General features: G+C 40.7%; 1 pseudogene; it reads right to left on the bottom strand.

Moving 5' to 3' along the window:
- Nucleotides 1–14,815: 14,815 nt before the first annotated feature.
- LOC143437330 (large ribosomal subunit protein eL38 pseudogene) lies at nt 14,816–15,084 on the bottom strand (annotated as a pseudogene).
- Nucleotides 15,085–15,454: the final 370 nt, after the last annotated feature.

Genomic DNA, 15,454 nt, shown 5'->3' with positions numbered 1-15,454 from the left:
ATTAACTTTCTAAGAGAAGCCATTTTTTGTGAAAGTTGGGCTTTAGCCTTGGTGGAATGATCATTAATATTGGCCAAGTCGAGGATGGGGCACAAAATGGAGCAGCAATAATATATGCAGGTGGTCCTGGCATGAATGAGCACTGGGGCAGCAAGTCAGGATTACAGTATTTAGCTGCCCCCTCCTCTAGGGACAATGTCTCTGCAGGTGATTGTCAGGCCCATTCTTGGCCAGGGATATTAAGGATGCAAGGGAAGGGTAAATGTTAGCAGGAGGGCGGTTTTTGCAGTTACTGGCTCAGCTGCAGCAGCCTCAAGGGGAGCAGCAGGGATGCCTGAATCAGGTAGGGGAATAGAAACAGACTCACACACAGAGAGTGGTCTAGAGTGTCCCTGTAATACCTTTTCCCCTTCTTCCACTAACTCTCGAATATCTGGAAATTGTATATAGACTTGAAGTATATCTTTCACCAGGTTCTAATAGGAAAAAGCCTGAACAGGGACTTTCTCGGGACCAAAGATTTTGTAAAAATCTTTTAAACAATCTCCAACCCTAGCCCATCATTTCTCATCAGTAGTCCCCTCGTGGGGAAACCATGGACAAATATCACCAATGACTTAAAAAAATCTTTTAAGATCCTTTTTCTTAACCCTTACTCCTCGTGCTTTGAGGCTGTCTTTGAGACCCTGTAAGAACAAATCATGTTTGCTCAATGTTTGTTCCATAACTGCGTTGCTTTTTCTTACCTTCACTGGATCAATCTCACAGGCGGGCTACTCTGTGGCAATCACAATGTGGATCTTCTCTCTTCTCTTTTCTCTCTGGAGAAGCGTTGATCCTATGCTTACAGGATGTCCCTGTGGAAGCAACATTCAATTGCCCCCGACCCCAAGGGCCACAAGTGAGGCGCCAAAATGCCCTGGCCCTCAGTGATTCAACAAGACCCTAGGGAAAGGGTCAAAAGAATGAAGAGACAGGAGACACAAGGAAGAAGCACCAGTCTGAATGTCTGCTCTAGCCCTTAAATTTTATTGTTCAGGCTGCCATTATAAAGGCAAGCAGGTAGGAGGGTCATCTGACAGAGTCCAGGGTCATCCCATAATTGCAGAGTTCTTTAAGCCCACAAGTATTTCTAGCCCAAATTACTTATCTAAATATTTTCTCACAAGCAAGAAGGCAATTAAAACATTTCTCAGCTCGAGTTGCTTATCTGATTAATATTTCCTCTCTGGCAGAAGGTCAATAAATAAAGTATTCCTTAACTCAGGCTGTTTACTTACCTGACACTTGCTCTCAGGCAGAAGGGGGTCTTGGCTCCCAGCAGGGGAAGGGGATGTTTGAGAAGGCTCATGCCTCCTGCTGAGATATTTTTCCCCAGGAGGGACCATGCCTCATGTTGAGACAGCTCTTACCCCTGAGGAACCTGCCACAAGACTGTATATTATAGAATATAGTTTATTCAGGATATGGAGAGGGGAGTTGAGAAGGTAGTAGAGGAAGAGAAATGCAGAGAGAGGAAGAGAGTAGAGAAGTAGAGGCCAGGCTTGAGCATGTGCAGAGAGAGGGGGGAAGGGAAGAGCCCAAGAGGGCAAGAGAAAGAGAACAAAAGATCAAGAGATCAAATGAGAGGAAGGGGCAAGCAGCCACCTTTACAGGGGATCAGGCTGTTGCCAGGTAACTGTACGGGGGAGCATACCTGGCTGTTGCCAGGTAACTGGGGTTGAGTTTAGACAAAATGCTAAGAAATAGCCAGGAAATCCTTCCACTTGTGGGTCAAATTAATACCTCCACTGCACACTGAGTACTGGGCTATGGAAGCTGTTCACCTTGATTTCAGGAAGAAGAAGGCAAGTGTTTTGAGGAAAGCTCAGGTAAGGTCTGGAGTCGGGTCCTGGTAACTGCAGGATCATTGTTCTTGAGACAGAACAGCAGGCAGCCTAACAGCAAGATCTGGAATGGTGGGTTCTCCCCCAGGACTGGGTGGTGTGAAATTCCTCTTTGAAGACAGAAACAAATGCTAATTGGGTGTGAACACCTCCTGAGCTCTGGAAAAGATCTGACCCTGCTCTGGAAGCACACTTTAAACTTGAGGAGTGGTAAGTCTCACTGGCCAATCAATGCTTCCAAGCAGACCTGCCAATCAGACAAGGAGGCGGTTCTTCCTGGTATCATTCTGCAAGTTCGAGTTGGTTGTGCAGGCTTGAGTGGTCATCTGTGCCCTGCTCTGAGCTCTGCTGTGGATGCTGTGTGGAGACCTCAGGGAAGATCTGAAATCAAGTCATGGTGAGCACAGGGTCACTGCCCTCAATGGGTAGTGGCAGGTGGCTGAGCAGTGGGAGCTGGGTTGCTGGGTCCTCTCTGGGGCTGCATGGGAAGCATCAGCCAGATGTGACCACCTGTGAGGTCCCTGGTGATGCCCCTCATGTGTTAGATCAGGAGGTGACCTCTGAGTAACTTCACTGTCATGGCTGATTCTGAATCTGCACAAAACATTTGGACCAGTTGTTTTCTTGTAGAAACACGGGTGGTTTCTCTGACTCTGCAGCACATGTGTCCAAACCCTTTTGTCTTTTATAGTATACATTAAGAAGACAGGCATAAACCTAATCTGCTTTTATATGTTACTTGGGTTTTTGTTTAGTTTTTATAATTTTTTTCTATTGCAGTTTTTTATATTTCTTGACTTTATATGTTTAGGGTTTGATTATTATGTGGCAAAGAGACTTTTTCCCAATTTATTTGGCAGTTTGGATGCTTCTTGTACCTTAACAGTCATCTTCCTCTTTACTTTAAGAAATTTTTCAGTTATGATTTCATTGATAAATTTTCCAGACTTTTTTGGTGAGAGTTTTGTGACTGGGTTATTGTTCAATGTATGGATTTGCAGAGAGCCTTTGCTGAGTTCTGCCACTTTTACTGAACTGTTTGTTTGTTGTGTTCCAGAGGGAATGCTTGCTAATGTTGAAAGCAAGAAGAGGTGGGCAGGAGAGATGTACTTAGTAATCTACAAGGAGACTTTGTCATTAGCAAGGTTAACCAGCTTTTGGTGTTTAGTATAGTACTAGAGGCAACTGTGAAAATTGCATTTTGGATAACAAATATTGTGGTAGATCTATGGAAAGTTTACCTTGTGTCCTTTCAGGCATGGCATGTGGGTGAACAAAAACTATCTGCTCAAGTGGCGGCTATCATACAGGGATGAGGCAGGAAAAGAAGGGCAAGTGGGGATTATCTGCAGTATCTTTAGGAGGCATGCACAATAGGAGGGGTAATTTTCACTAATATTCTTTTCCAATGGTGAAGGCCACTGGTATTCTGTTCTAGTTGTAATGGCAACTGATATTAGGGTTTGCAGTAACAGACAGTGAGGTAGGCCTTTGGATAAAGTACCTGTTCTACTGTCAGGCATGGCTTGCAGGTAAACAGTAGTATCTTTTGATAATAAAGGGCTTAGTCAAAAAGATGAGTTTGTGAAGTCCAACCGTGTTTTTGAGGTTGCACAAAGTCCACTTGGGCAAACATCTTATGACTAAACCCACTTATCAACAGCCAGTCAAGGTACAACAGCAGGGTTTAGCTACATATAGATAATTAATAAATGTTAAAGAGGAAAAAATGTTAACCTACCCATCATAGTTGTCAGATGGTTTTGTCTCCTTGTTTGGTTCTTGCAAATTATACCAGACATGCCATTTCTAAAAAAAATAAGTTGCTGACCTGTATGTTAATGTCCCAGTCTTGTTGCAGCTGCAATAAATACTCAGCACCCCTAGACTTGGTCTCTCATTTTGGACCTGATGTGAGATTGACTGGGGAGAATCCTTGTTACTGAGCTCATAGTACAGACCTTCCTGTATTTGCATTGCAATAGGTTCTTGGTGGTCTTTGGTATACCAGTGAGTTGGGCACAACATCTTGGTGCATGGATTGGAGCCCGGAAATCCTCAGAAATCCCAACTGAATGCTGATGTGTCATTGTTCTTTGTGTCAGAGTGGCTTATCTGTCAGATTTGTGTCTGTGTACCTTGGCTTTTAGATTTTTCTTGAGTATTTGCAAAGGAGGATGACTAAGGTGACTGTGGAAGCACAGTATAGTTGACGCACTGGAGCGTTGAAGTCACAAAGGGCTTGGAAGATGTTTCAAAGCCTGGTGTAACGGATGGTGTGCACATGGTCTTAATTTTGGGGATGGTTTTCAGCTGACATTCATTCTAAAGCCAAGAAAAAGCCAGGTTCAGAACTAAATGTTTTAGTTAGGAGAGATGACAGAGGTTCTGGTTAGTCAACAAAATGATGGACTGGGTATTGGGACTAACTTGCCCCTCACTGGCACAATTAGAAATAATTATATTCTAATTGTACTTTTAGAGAAATGTTTTATTTTAACAGGAAGAGTGATATGTAGGAGAAGCTAAGGTGGGAGGAGTACTGAGAGGAAGAGAAGGAGTAAGGAGAGGAGAAGGAGAGGAAAAGTTAGGTGATGAGAGAAAGAAAGAAAGAGAAAGAGAGGGGGAACATGAAGGCAGATGTTCATGTGTCTCCACCAGTCAAAGATAGTTGATATATCTAGGTTGGGTATTGGGTTACACTTCTTTTTTTTTTTTTTTTTTTTTTTTTTTTGTTTTTTGAGACAGGGTTTCTCTGTGTAGCCCTGGCTGTCCTGGAACTCACTCGGTAGACCAGGCTGGCTTTGAACTCAGAAATCCACCTGCCTCTGCCTCCCAATTGCTGGGATTAAAGGTGTGCGCCACCACTGCCCAGCTGGGTTACACTTCTGATTGAGCATTACCAAACTTATAAAGCCTTTGATTAACATTTTTAAAAATTGTATAAAAGCAAAAAGGGAAAGGGGGCATGGAATAGGGGTTTTCTAGGGAGGGGAAATGGGGAAAGGGGATGGCATCTGAAATGTAAATAAAATATCCAAAAGAAAAAAAATTTGGGAAGGTTAAAGCCTACTTAGAACCCTGGTACATGGCTGACAACTGTCTTCCCATCTTCATTGTCTCCTCTGTACAAGTAGAAGAATCTGCTGGGTAGAATTTACCGCCCCCTTGTGGCTGTCTATTTTTTGTGTGGCACTTTGTTATTCTCTCACTGAGGAAATGAGACAGACTCCATCCTAATGGATTTAGTTACTAGCCCCATACCTTGGGTTAAATCCTTCTTAACAACAGGACATAGACCCATTGACTAGTCCATGACAGAGAGCTCTTAAAGACAGCATCCAGGGCAAAGTCAGGCTCTGCCTACCTTATTTTAAGGAGTAGAAAAAAAAAATACTTCATTTCTCACCTCCTGAACTACCCTCTGCCCAGTTCATATGTGACTCTGTAGTTTTGAAGTTGGAACTGTCATGAGATGGAAGGTTGTTCTTCATTGATTTTCACAAATATAGCATATCTTCCTTGGACCAGAGGTCTTGTCTTTTGTCGGTGGCCATTTCCAGTTGTGTGGGACAATCTGCTTTTCTGTCCACCTTCCAGCTGTTTCAGCCTCTTCTTTGGTAGCACTGGCCTGGGAACCCAGGGTTAAAGATGCTCATCCCAGGTCAGCACAGCCTCTGAGCTCCCCATTCCAGTGTATCCTTCCCTGCTCTGAGCCAGGTGCCCTCCCTATTTTGTCCTTGCTCAGCCACAACTCCAACTACCTCTTGTTGTGGCAGGGCCTCCTGTAATTGACATGGTTAAATTATTGATTTTGTGTTGTAACAACTTCCTCATTTATTATTGTGTTTGTGTCATTTTTGCTTTCAGTTCTCAGCATTTCAGAGCTACACTCATCTGAAGGCACCTAAATTGAGGGTGTGCCCTCATCAGAATGGCTGTTTGCTATGTCTGTGAGAGATAGTGTTGATGATTGATTAGGAAGGCTCTTCCACTGAGGGTGGCAATATCCCTAAGCAAGTGGTCCTGAGCTGGATGAGAGAGCAGGCTGAGCATGAGACAGTGACCAAGCAAGAGAGCAAGCCAGGAGACAGTGTTTGTCCATGCTTTTTGCTTTCAGTTTCTAATCTAAGCTCCCAAAATGATGGACTGTGATCTGACAGAACCATGTACAACAACCATTTATTACCTGAGATGCTTTTGCTTAGATGATTCAATCACAGCAGCAGAATAGCAAGTTAGAACAACAAAATGGTATCAAAGGCTTATTTTACTGATGCACAGAATCTATGTTGTAGATTGCATTCTTGTGTACAGGAACAAATTTGGGGTAGAAGGGTTTTTGGATTGGCTGGTGTCCTTAACTCTCCACTATGGGTCCTGCCTGACTGCAGAATGTGGCCTCTTCAGCGTCCATATCTAACTGCTATACATCTCAGCTAAGATCGACCACATACACTCCTAGGTGCCCTCCAGTTTATGGTCTCTGTTATATCCTAAATGTACCCCCTCACCCCAGCCAGCTGCAGATTTTGATTCATTTTCCCCCTCTGGCCCTCTCTTGTCTCTCATCTCACCTGTTCCTGGTTCTCCCGGATTCCCCTTTTTTATCTGCTCTCCCATCTAGTTCTGTCTCTTCCATCTGCCTCCTATGATTGCTTTACTCCCCCTTCTGAGTAAGATTCAACTGTGCTCATTTGGGCCTTCTTTTTTGTTTAGTTTCTTTGTGTCTATGGAGTGTAGTGTGGGTTTCCTGTATTTTATGTTTATTTTTCACTTGTGAGTACATACATGCATATGCTTTTACATCTCGGTTACCTCAATCGAGATGATAGTTTCTAGCTGTATCCACGTGCCTGAAAAATTCATGATGTCCTTGTATTTTATAGCTGAATAATGTTTCATTTTGTAAATGAACCACATTTTCTATATTCATATTTTGGTTAAGGGGCATCTGGATTATTTTCAGTTTCAAGTTGTTATGATTAAAATGGCTATGAACTTAGTGGAGACCCTGTTCTAGGTCACCTGGATTTCCAGAGTCCCTCCTGTATCTTCTGTTTGTCCTTTGAGAGGGTGTGGGCCCCTGGGAATCCATGATGGTGTATCAAGTCTCTATTGTGTTAGATGCATCCTCTCTGCTGAGGCCAGACCTGGCAGCCCAGTTAAGGGAACAGATTCCAGTGACAGACAGCAGCTTTAGGGACAGCTCCTGCTACAGTAGTTGTGAGACCATCATGAAGACTGAGCTGCATGCACATCTGCTACTTATGGGCCAGGGTCCTGTGTCCAGCCTGTTTGTATTATTGTTTGTGCCTCAGTCTCTGAATGTGCCCAAGGATCAAGGTTAGTTGAGTCTGCTTGTCTTCCTGTGAAGTTCCTATCCTGTTCAGGACCCTCAATCCTTTCTCCAACTCTACCATCAGAGTTAGCAAGGTGCATGCTATGTTTGACTGTGGATCTCTGCTTCTGCTTCAGTCAGCTGCTGGGTGGAGCCTCTCAATGGACAATTATGCAAGGTTCCTGTGTAGGAGCATCACAAAATATCCTTAATAATATCATGGATTGGAGCTTGTCCATGTGTGTCTCCAATTGAATAATTTTTCATTGGCCATTCCTTCAGTCTCTGCTGGTTGAATATGATCCTTCAGCTTTCTTCTCATGCTCCCATACATTCCCCATTTGGACTCTGTCCCTAAATCACATAAGATACTGTGCACACATTTGCTGTTTAATGCTATGCTATTTTGCACACCCGGTGGTTTTATATTTTTAAATTTATTCATTCTGTTTTTGTTTTTCTAGACCAAATTTTCCTGTGAAGGACTTCCTGTTCTGATTGTAGATATAGAAAGCACATAAGCCACCTGACATGTTTTTGTTCAATAAGAACATGCTTTTGTGCTGCTCTTCATCCACATCTTTCATTTTGAAATTTAGCCATATGTATAAATTATATTCTTTGTCTCTGGATTGCTTATGCTCATGTCATCAATATTATCTGATGCTTCAGATTCATTGAAATGCAGGTGTATGATGTTCTGCCTAACTGTTATGTTTGTTGTGAAATTTTTGAACAAATAATTGCATTATGACTGTGTGCATGAATATGAATATCATGTGTGCCTCATCTTTGCTGTTGTCAGAAGATGGCCTCAGAACTCCTGAACTTGAAGAAATGGGCAGGTGTTGGTCCACATGTGTATGCTAGAAATTGATCACCATTATGTGGAAGACTAGCACGAACTTCCATCTCCTGAGCTACAACTCCTGAACTACATTCTTTATTTCTGATCAGCATATACATTGCTAATATTTTTATCTGTCCATTTTAAACTCTTTAAACATGCATTTCCTTTTAGTTAAATTTAATTAATGTTGCTGTTTAAACTGGTTCACTTCATGTTTATGTGAGATGAATACAGAACTGCAGTGAATGTATAATTCTTTCCAGGAACTTCAGTAAAGAATTGTGAGTTCTCTCTATCATTTTTGTTTTCTGATTTATTTTTGTAGCAAAGTGAGGTTCTTAACATGTAACTTTCGCTGTCCTGAAACTCATTTCATGACCTTGTTGGCATCCAGCTCAATGACATACACCTGCCTGTACCTCTGTGATTAAAGACATGAGAAATATATATAGCTGGCCCATTATTTCTGTAGTTAGTAATTGTTCATATTGTTTTTCAAGTGTTTGCTAAGCACAGTTGATCTGTTTCCCCCCTGCAAATCTCTCTCAATTGTCATTTGTGTTGCAAATCTATATCCAATTCAAAGAGTTCAGAAGTGACACAGGTGAACCTTATATTTCAAGTTCCTTCTAAATTGACATGTTGATAATAATTCATGTGTCAGGAAATAAGTGGAGGAATCCCCTGAATTATATGTTTACATTGTCCAGTAAGCATATATTTACTTTGTAGTGGTGTCAGTATCAGGCTTTGTGTTGTACACATGTATGTGATATTTCAGGAAACAGTGAGTTTCGATGATGTGCATCTGAACTTCACTGCAGAAGAGTGGAATTTCCTGGATCCTTCCCAGAATAATCCGTACCAAGACGTGATGCTTGAGAACTACTGGAACCTCACTGCTACAGGTAAGACTGAATTTTCTTTTGATTCTCAATATAAGGGAAAAATGTTTCTGCATTACTGACGATCATCTCTTATTTCAATAGAGAACAAGTAATATTGAGTTGAATAAATCAGGTTCATTGCTGTGAAAATTCATAGTAACCTGAATTTTGCCTAATTCCAATACCATATCATTTATTTTCTGGTACCGTGTTTTAGGCTATAATTTGGAAGACCATCATATTGAAGAACAATGTCAAACTTCTAGAAGTCATGAAAGGTAATTTTAATGTCTAAACTGATACAAATATGCCTGTGAAAAAATTTTACTATGATCTGGAAGCTCTAAAGGAAAGCAAGCATGTAAAATATCAGTACTTTTATTGTAGCTGTGATTATAATATTCTCCCAAAACTGTGTACCTCAATGTCAGTTATCTGATTTCTGTTTGCAATGCATTTCTCTAAGAAAGAAGAGAAGGAAAAAATGCCTTAAGGGATTCCTTTATTTGATTTGTATCTCCATTAGAATGATGTTGTGGAACTACCAATTTGTATAGTCTCATAATATTTAGATGTTGCACATTGAACAGTGATAAACACGTATCCATAACTTTCTAATAAGCAAATCCTCCATGGTAAATTGGTGATACTCATATACTTGTAGTGAAACTTTTAAGTTTATTGTGAGGTCAGTTTATGAGAGTAAAGAATGTTGTCATGGAAAAACATTAATCATGTCTGATATGAACTAAAAGTCAATGTGTGTGTATTCAATGTAGAAACCTTTCATTTGTTCTTCTTTTTAATGGGTATATCAATTGTCAGAATGGATGAAACCTTGTGAGCATAGAGATACTAAAAGTAACAACGTACCTCTATCTATGTCAGAATAATGAGAAGATATGTAGTATTCTGCCTTTGGTAGACTTTCTGAATAAGATAGACATTTGCAATTAATTGGTTTTCTGACTTTACTGGGAACATCCCCAATGTCACACTGCAGAAAATCTCTATGGGTACTAGAAGTTTGGACATTCTTCTGTTTATCCTCGTTCACAATGCTGCAGTGGTGTGATTCACACTATAGGAAAAACTTAGAAAGAAATCAGTGATTTAATGCCCTGATATCTTCAGCCATGTGAAATATATCATATAGAAATCTCATATAGAAAATGGATGTTATAAATGTGAGCCATGTAATAAGTGCTCTTACCATTACAAATTCTTGCAAAGAGGTAAAGCAACCCACAGTGAGCAAGTACAACCATGAACATCAAACTGATAAAACTTTAAGATCTGAGCTTTAAAATCTTTAAGTTCTTTATTATTACACCAACTGCATAATTTATTCCTATTGATAAAAGGATTGATCAGGCTAATGAATGTGGTAAAGCTTTCACATGTGTCCATTATTGTTGCAGGCATGAAAGAAATCATACTGGACAGAAACCACATGAATGTAATCAATGTGGTAAAGCCTTTTCACATCACAGTAGTCTCCAAAGACATAAAAGAACACATACTGGAGAGAAACCTTATCAATGTAATCAATGTGGTAAAGCATTTTCATGTCACAGAAATCTCCAAAGACATACAAGAACACATACTGGAGAGAAACCTTATGAATGTAGTCAATGTGGTAAAGCCTTTTCATGTCACAGTAGTCTCCAAAGACATAAAAGAACACATACTGGAGAGAAACCCTATGAATGCAATCAATGTGGTAAAGCCTTTGCAATATCCAGTCATCTCCAATATCATAAAAGAACACATACTGGAGAGAAACCTTATGAATGTAATCAATGTGGTAAAGCCTTTTCATATCATAGTAGTCTCCAACGTCATATAAGAACACATACTGGAACGAAACCTCATGAATCTAATCAACATGGTAAAGCCTTTCCATAAAGTTTTTTTCCTAAAACATACAAGAACACATATTGGAGAAAAACTATGAATGTAATCAATGTGCTAAAGCATTTGCATGTCCCACTAGTCTGGAAAGACACTTCATGAATGTAATCAATGTGGTAAAGACTTTTCAGAACCTTAGAATCACCATTATTATAAAAAAAGCACATACAGGAGAGAAACCTTATCAATGTAATAAATGTGGTAAAGCATTTGCAAGTTGAGTCATTTCCCGTGACAGGAATGATTACATGCAAGAGAGAAACCTGCTTGAATATTAACACAACAGAAATCACAGTGGAGTGAACCCTCATTAACGTAATCACTGTGGTCAAATCTTGGCAATTCACTTTTATCTGTGACTACATAATAGAACACATTCATGAGAGTCACTCAAAGTAATCAAGGTGTTAAGCCCTTGCATAGCATGGTCATAATCCAACACATAAAAGAACACATACTGGAGAGAATCTGAATGTCATGAATGAGGTAAAGCCTTTCCAGGACACACTCATCTCTGAATACACAAAGGAAAATGTGCAGAGTAAAACCTTATGAATGTAGTCAATGTGATAAACCCTTTGCATTTAACTGTACTCTCCAAACACTTAAAGGAACACAGGCTTTAGAGAAACCTTAACAAATGTAATGAATGTGGTAAAGCCTGTGCATATCTCTGTAAAGTTTGAAATGATTGTTGACGCTTGTCACATTTTTTCTCATAATAAATAACCTCGAGAAACTCAATGTCAGTGTGTTGGGTGAGATCATATAACGTATTGGCAGTCACAGATGACTTTTGATGTTATTGAAGGTGCTCAAAGACTGTTGTGATACACAAAGGCCTTAATAGATTGGTTACTTACTAAAGACTTTAGTTTTTTTATAAAGATAGCAGAAAGTATTGTAGAAATAAACTGTGGTAATTTGAATATGCTTGACCCTAAGAAGTGGCAATATTAAGAGATGTGTCTTCTGGGAGATGTTACCTTTTTGAAGGAATTGAATTCCTAGGGTGGTGGTCTTTGGAGCTCAGGCCAGTACAAATCAGACCCTCCTACCACTTGCCTGGAAGACAGTCTCTTCCTGAATGCCTTCACATGAGGATGCAGAACTCTCAGCTCCTTCTCCAGCATCATGGCTGCCTGCATGCTAACATTCCTGCTATGATGGCAATGGACTAAACGTTTGAAAGTGTAAGCCAGGCCCAATTAAATATTTGCCTTTAACACAGTTGCATTGGTTACAATATCTCTTCTTAGCAATGGAAATTCTATCTAAGACAGAAGCTGGTACCCCAGACTTAAGCATTGCTATGATAGGCCTGAATGTGGTATTTTTTGTTTTGTTTTATGGAACAATGTGGATTTTTAGACTTTGGATCTGTATATGCATTAAGTGGAACTGACTGGGCCATCCTAGTAGGAATATGGAACACATATGTACTAAGGGTGATTTGAACTTTGTATATAGTTTTATGATGTTTTCCTGAAGAATATTGCTGCCTTCTGCCCTTGTCTGTAGAGTGTCCTTGAAGATAAGGTAAACAGGTTGATGTTAATTGCATTAACAAAGGAAGTTACAGTGAAGCCAGCAAAGCCTTTGGCCTGTGTTTACTCTCATGATGATTGTTTTGAGCAAGCATAGTAATCTTAGAAAGAAAATAAATATAAAATATTAGGTCAAAAGAGAAACTCGAACCATGAAGTTGAATGAAGCTAAATTCTGTGATCAATGATATTAAATGGAATTAAAGGTACGGTGACATTAGGGCAAGATTCCATCCACCTAAACTCATGGATGTGAAGTTGGACAAATGAGAACTGTATCGTGTTAAGCATTATTACGTAGTTGTTTTCATGTGGACACAAGAGTTACCAGTATGTGTGAAATTGACAATTGATGGATTGTGATTACTATTCTGGGTTTTCAATTTGAAATCTACAAGGATATACTTAAGTACATGCATTAAATCCCAGGAGATCAGAGTCAGGCAGATTTCTGATTCAAGTCTTCCTTGTTCAAGTGTTCCTAAAACAGAACAAGTTTTAGGTAAAGAAATCTTAGGTACAGGCAAAGTGTTACACATATATTATCCAGTGTTCAGGAGACAAAGCCATGCAGATCTGAGTTCAAGGTTCATCTACAGAGCAAGTTCAAGCACAGCCAAGCTTAGGCAATGAAGTTGTTGAAACCTATAAAGCTGGTGATGATGTAATAGAAGGAGCCATGTTCCAGCTCCAGCAAGCAGAACTCAGCAGCCTTGTCCATGTGGCTCTGGCTTTAGAGGCAAGAATAGAAGGTATGACTGAGACAATTGATGCTGGTTGCCTGTAGTTAGAAAATTAGTGAGGATGAAGAAGAAATGAGCATCACTGAGGTGAAATCTTCTGGTGTTTTCAAACAGGAGAAAGAAGTTATATTCCAGAGGTAGCCAAGGTTTACCTTGTGGTGCAGCTTGACTCAATCCTGTGTAAGACTCACCCAGGTCACACTGGTTTTAAGGCTTGAATGTTTCATACAGTGCAGCTGAGGCTTGGCACCATGAAGGGAGCATGAGAGGAATGCAGTCAAGACTGTTTGTCACAGAAAAACCCAGAATGTTGAAGATGTCTGTCCCACGGGATGAGCAGAAAGAGCAGCAGCAGCAGTTGAGTGGAGTCAAGCAGAACCTAGTGTTCTATAGAGGGAAGAGCTGGAGAGAGACACAGCTTCTTTTGAGGAGGACAGAAGATCATCTGCGGATCCCAGATACTGGAACAAAAAGCTTTAATTTTGAAATTACTTTGGAGACCCCAAGAGTTTTAGATTCCCAAGCTATGGGATACCTTCTCAGGAAAACTACTTTTAGGAAATATAATCAGCCAAAGAGAAAGAATTGTGCTGCAGTGAGCAGGGCAGGAAGGAGTTGGAGATCTGAAGAACACTTTGACATCAGACATGGAGTTGCAGAGTTTGGAGATTTCCTTGCTGGCTTTTGGTCTTCTTTTGGCCCAGTATTTCTTCACATTGGTGATTAGGAATGGTGAAGTATATCCTGTGAATTTGGATGTATTTTATGTGCTATTTTTTCAAAGTATAGGGGATTACAGTTACATGATTGGATGAATCTCAGAAGAGACTTTGAACTTTGGACTTTTAACATTTATGAGAGTTCTATAGATTATGGGGACTTTTTACTTTAAACCTCACATATCTTGTATTATGCTATTTTTAAATATGGTCCCCATAAAATCATATGTTTGTACAATCATAGGGGGGCCAGGCAGTGGAATGTGGTAGTATAAATATGCTTGGCTCAGGGAGTGGGAGGAAGTTATTATGAGATGTGGCCTTGTTGGAGGAAGTGCATCACTATAGGGGTGGGCTTTGAAGTTCCACATGATGCAGAATGGGCCCTCCTACTAGCTCCCTGGCAGACAGTCTCTTCCTGGCTGCCTTTGGATCAAGATGCAGAACTGTCAGCTCCTTCGCCAGCATCATGTTTTCTTTCATGCCTGCCATACTTCCTGCTATGATGAAAAAGGACTAAATCTCTGAAAGTGTCAGCGAGTCCCAATTAAACTGCTGCTTTTATAGGAGTTGCCTTTTTCATGATTTCTCTTCATAGCAATGGAAACACTGAGACAGAAACCCTGTGTGTGTATTTAATATGGTCAAGCCTTTGCACAATTCTCTAGTCTTCATTATCATGAAAGAATGTGTGCTAGAGTCTAAGCATGCCCCCTGTGACCCAGGACATATCCCCTCAGTCTTAAAAATGCCTCCAGAGTCCTAATCATGCTTTCTGCATCTCAGGACAGGCCCCCTGAGTCTTAAGCATGCCCCCTGTGACTCTGGACAGAGTTCTAAACAAGCTCCCTGTATCACAGGACATGCCCCCATGAGTCTTAAGCAGTCCCTCTGTGACTCAGGACATGCCCTCTATACTTTTTTGGGGTTTTTTTTCTTTTTTTTTCTTTTCAGGGCTTTTAATAGTCATATGCAGGTCTGATTCATTTCAGCTCCTTCACTGCGAAACCTGGGGGGTAGGGACTGCTTCAGTTTCTCTGCCTTCTCCTTGTCTGTGATGACCAGGGTGTAAAGGTACCTGCTCCAGCTGACCTTGAACTTCACGTTATCCTTGTTCTTCTTGATCTTGACAGATTTGGCATTTTTCTGCTGAGCTGTGAGCAAAAAGTCCTTGATTTCCTCAATTTTCTGAGGCATGGCGATGGGCTTTCAGGTCTGGCATCCTCATGGGCAAGAACGGAAGATCTTTTTTTTGGTTTTTCAAGATAGGGTTTCTTTGTGTAGCCCTTGCTGTCCTGAAACTCACTCTGTAGACCAGGATGGCCTCAAACTCAGAAATCCACCGGCCTCTGCCTCCTAAGTTTTTGGATTAAAGGGCTGTGCCACCACCACCCAGCTGGTCCTATTCATCTTTAATGCCTGAGATTCTCTCTTCCTGTCCTGTTTTCTGGCTGAACATTACCTGTGTAGTTGTCAGGGCACAGGCAATTTCAATGGCTTGCTCTCAGGGACTTAGCAAGTGCTTAAGTTGTTCCCTCCCTTACGCCATCTATACTAGAGCTTGCCC

The sequence above is a fragment of the Arvicanthis niloticus genome, chromosome Y (genome assembly GCF_011762505.2).
Source record: "Arvicanthis niloticus isolate mArvNil1 chromosome Y, mArvNil1.pat.X, whole genome shotgun sequence".
NCBI classification, from domain to species: Eukaryota; Metazoa; Chordata; class Mammalia; order Rodentia; family Muridae; genus Arvicanthis; species Arvicanthis niloticus.
This window is presented reverse-complemented; position numbering and strand designations above follow the sequence as displayed.